Source organism: Tupaia chinensis, unplaced genomic scaffold, assembly GCF_000334495.1.
Source record: "Tupaia chinensis unplaced genomic scaffold, TupChi_1.0 Scaffold000364_1, whole genome shotgun sequence".
Classification (NCBI taxonomy): Eukaryota; Metazoa; Chordata; class Mammalia; order Scandentia; family Tupaiidae; genus Tupaia; species Tupaia belangeri.
Genome location: NW_006159861.1, coordinates 485,106 through 489,774, shown reverse-complemented (window position 1 = coordinate 489,774; position 4,669 = coordinate 485,106). Strand labels below are relative to the sequence as shown.

Genomic DNA, 4,669 nt, shown 5'->3' with positions numbered 1-4,669 from the left:
GCCATGTGGATGATGAGTGCATGCACAGTGGACATGCACACGTGTGCTCATGTTCCTGTGCAATGCCGGAGGCCATGTGGATGATGAGTATGTACACAGTGGGCGTGCACATGTGTGCTCGTGTTCCTGTGCAATGCCGGAGGCCATGTGGATGATGAGTATGTACACAGTGGGCGTGCACAAGTGTGACCGTGTTCCTGTGCAATGCCGGAGGCCATGTGGATGATGAGTGCATGCACAGTGGGCGTGCACACGTGTGCCTGTGTTCCTGTGCATGCCGGAGGCCATGTGGATGACAGTGCGTGCACAGTGGGTGTGCACACGTGTGCCCGTGTTCCTGGCTGGCAAGAGGCTCAGAGAAGGACCAGGAGAGGAGACCCTGTGAGGGAACTGGTTTTTATCTTGCTCACTCTCTCCCTTTCTCTATGGAGCTCTCTTACTTTCTGTCTCTCTCATGAAAGAAAGAAGAAAGGAAGGAAGGCAAAAGAAAACCCTGAACCACAGTCACATGTATTTTTAGAACATTCTCACCTACGTCTCAAATTAATAACACCTTATTAAATGCATGCTAATACTTCCAATCCATAATTAATCATTGACTTTAATCTTTGCAAAAGTTTTGTAAATTCTTTTAGCTTTTTTCCAACATGTATTCATCACGCCCATTAGAGTTTAACCCAAATATTCTTTTAAGCAGGTAAACAAAAATTAGAAAAGAAAAAAGAATGAAAAACTTTCTTTATTGTTGTCCTTAACTAGAAGGTTATTTTGCATCAATTTCAAGTAAAGATTAGAGAAACTGGTTATTGACCTATTCAACCTAATTCCTTTGACAAAATATCTAGGAACAGAAGCACTTATTTAATTTGTCCCTAAAGGCCTTCTCAGTCGCTTTGAATAGTCTCATTATAATTTGTGCCTGGTGTGAGAACATGTTCATTTTTCTCATATTATTCTGAGACTTATTTTGGCAGTAAAAAAGACTTACTCATTACGATCTATAAATAAAATAGCATTAATAGAAAAGAGATAATTGTCTTAGTTTGAATAACATTGCTTTAAAAACAAATAACTTGAAGGTTTAATTCATTCTCTAGAATTTAAAATTTCATCAGCTTTCACGAATTTGGCCAAAGATGTTGAGTCTGAAATATCACCGAAAGGTTTATTTTATGTAACCTTTGAAACTTCTTGGAGAATTGAATATTATCATATTTTTTTGCTCATACCTTGACTACAGTTTGCCCCACCCCATTGGCACTACCTCGAAGATGTAAGTCTGCCTCATCCTCCTTGAGAACCCCAGGTGTATTTACAGTTTTCTTCAGTAAAAAGACAGGAACAGTGACAGCACTAAGCTGGCTAAAAAAAGAAAACAGTGAGGGAAGCAAGAAGAGAAAAGGGAAAAAATGTCAATCAAAATACAATTTTGTTCCCAACAGACAGCCCAAAATTAAGTAAATGGATGCCTAGTGTCTGGATTGACTGGCAGAAAGCTGAGCATGAAAGGAACTTGGCAAACACATGTCCTAGCCATCGATATGTGCAGTTAGCACTAGGCGCCCCCGATCCTCAACAGCCTGCAAACCACAACGGGGAGCCCAGATTGCACATTTGAGTCCAAAGTCTTGCAAACATATGCAAGAACCCACGAAAACGTTTCCATGCACCTAATGGGAAAAGTAAGTTTCTCTCTAATCAGAGAGGCTGAATGCTCCGTTAACAAGATAAAGGGACATATATTCACTAAAATGTGCAGGAAAAATGGAAGAAGATGACCTCTTTCTGCTCTTGTCTTCTTCCCCCTGGGGTGAGGGGTAAGAATTTAAATTTGCTGAACGACTTAAGTCACTCCAGTCCTCTCCAGTTTTAAAACTTTCTTCTAGACTCTTTTTGGTAAAACCTTAATATTTTAAGGTTCCCTTTTACTTGTTCTTCCTATAAAGGAGTCTAGGAGGAGCTTAGAAAATTTCATAGTGCCAAGAAAGGAAGTCGTGGATTCTGCTATAAAAAATTTTTCTAATAGATTATAAATTATACACTATCGCAAAGATTAATCATTTTCTTATAGCAAAGCAGTAAATAATATTCATTGTTGACTAAAGGGATTATAAAATGGTATATTTCTATTCTTTTCTATGTGGAGAGACATAAAAATGTCAGCTGTCCTCTACAACAGAACACCGCAGTTGTTGAAGACCATTGACCTATATAGAGGCTTCCGTTCATTCTACATTAAATTCAGGAGTAGCAGCAGCAATCAGCACACCCCCAAAATGTTTGTATTTCTGCCACGTGGAGATGGGGTCAAAAATAAAGTTTTGATTTGTATACTGAGGGGAATTCTCACAATCTCAGAGTTGTCACTGTGAAAAATAAGGCACAATTCCCCAGAATTGACCCTTTCAAGCTTCATGAAAAAGTGTCTGCTCCTATATCAAGTTATATGGTTATTAACAAAGGAAATGCAATGCTGATTCCAATAGATCAGAAAGACATCTGGCCAGCAAAAGCCTTCTCGCACACTGATTCAAATGCATACGATAGATAAGAGAGAGAAATTCTCCCCAACTGACAAGTTGTTATATGGAGTTACAGAGCATTTTGAAATCCCCTTAACCTCAAAATGACAACCTCTCGTCAGAAGTTTCTACCTAGAAAAGTAAAGTAACTTAGCAAGAATGAATGGGCACAGATGAGGAACAGGAATGATATGTAACAGACCTGCCAGCATAACCTTCAAGTCAGATTAAGACAGAATGCTATGAATAATATATCTTGAAATGTGTTTTACTAAAAAGTTGATTGCCTCGAGGGATCATCTTAAGAAAAGAAAAGCTGATGATATATTTCATTGAGATCTTAAGGATTTTCATTGACTGGTTCAACAACCACAAAACACTACTATTAATTCAAGCTCTGCCACCTAAGAATCAAGATATTTACCTGGCTCTCTGTCCAAAACTGTCACGAGGCTGCGGTGGCCACTGCTGCTCTTCTGGCTTCCTGATGCTGCCCAAGGACGACAAGGAGAAAGACGCTTGAAGGTCAGCCAAGGACGAAGATGGAGTGAACAAATCTGGGGGCAAAGCCAAAAAGAAGTGGTTCAAAGGCAAAGTTTGGGACAAGCTCAACAACCTGGTCTTGTTTGACAAAGCTCAATATGGCCAACTCGATAAGGAAGTTCCCAGCTGTAAGCTCATAACCCCAGCTGTGGTCTCCGAGAGACTGAAGATTTGAAGTTCCCTGCCAGGGCACCCTTCAGGAGCTCCTTAGTAAAGGACTTACCAAGCTAGTCTCAAAGTACAGAGCTCAGGTAATTTACACTGGAAATACCAAGGGTGGAGACACCCCAGCTTCTGGTGAAGAGGCATGAACAGGCATAACCAACTGTACATTTGGAAAAATAAAAACCTTATTAAACCAAAAAAAAAAAAGACATGTACATGTGACCGATGACAACTTCTGAAAGAAATGGATTCTTATTAATAAAGTAGCATGATTTCAAAAACTTCTGAAAGGACACAGAAGTCAGAGCTTGAAAATATATCATTTCATTCAAAAAAAAAATCAGGGGTTGTCCCTAGGGTTTGATAATTAAGGAAACTGGACCCCATGTGCCAACTATGTGGTTCAAATCCCAGCCCTGGTAGCTCGTAAAATACACAGGGTGCATGTACATGTGTGCCCCCAAATCTCAAAAGGATGGAGAAATGTTGGAGAAGGGATTGTGGCAGGACCGTGCTCCTCCGGGGAGTGCCTTCTCCTCCCCCTTCTTTCTCTTTCTCTGGCAAGTGCATGTGATCTCTGGGGAAAACAGTTAGGAGCATGAAATCAGGGTTTGATATTGAAGTTCATGCTATACTGCTTATACGTTATAGGAAACATAAACAATCCACCTCCAGTGCCTGTATTTATATAAATAATGTGAGTTATATTGTGGCAGAAGCTATGTTAAAAACAAAAATCCATTCTCCTTCCTAGTAAAGAATACCATTGTTAGGTTACCAGGTGGCATGGTGGTTAAGGTGCCGGATTCCCGCATGATGGAGCATGGTTTGAGTCTTGGATGGGTGACTTGAAAAAAATCAAGCCAGGCGTATGTGTGTGTGAGTACCCAAAATCCCGAGAGGAGAACAGAGGAGAAGGGATTGAGGTGTGGGTGTGACTATCCCTCTGGGGGGTGATTTTGCACTTTCCTTCTCTTTATTTCCGTCAGCCCTACTCTGGTAAGCATGTGGACCCTATGGCAAAAGCAATCAACAAACAAATAATTAGCAGTGCTAACTCAGTTGTGTCTCTGGCTTTTACTCGAAAAGAAAAGTACATGACAAACACGGCTTCATATTAGGACTCTTTACTGTACCATACACACATTTTAAGAATTGACTTAGGTATCACCACTTTAAATTACATCTTATACTTGCAATGTCTGTTTCTAACTTTTTTTGTTTGTCTTTGCCAAGGTAGGTCGTGACGTTGGAGGCACTGTCACTCAGTGTCTGTTGTCCTGAACGATGACCAGTCTGCCACTCTTCAGTTTCTGGCAGATAGCAGGTACTCAGAAAGAATGAACTACTTAAGTTTCATCTTGCTTTGCTTTTCTTCTGTTTTGTTTTGTTTTAATGTCTGAATATGCTGGTGTGCAAAATTCCCCCAAATTACAAGT

At 40.2% G+C, this 4,669-nt stretch overlaps 1 pseudogene; it reads left to right on the top strand.

Annotated features, from left to right (window-relative positions):
• The first annotated feature begins 3,009 nt into the window (after positions 1–3,009).
• On the top strand, positions 3,010–3,376 carry LOC102469587 (40S ribosomal protein S25 pseudogene; annotated as a pseudogene).
• The last annotated feature ends 1,293 nt before the right edge of the window (positions 3,377–4,669 follow it).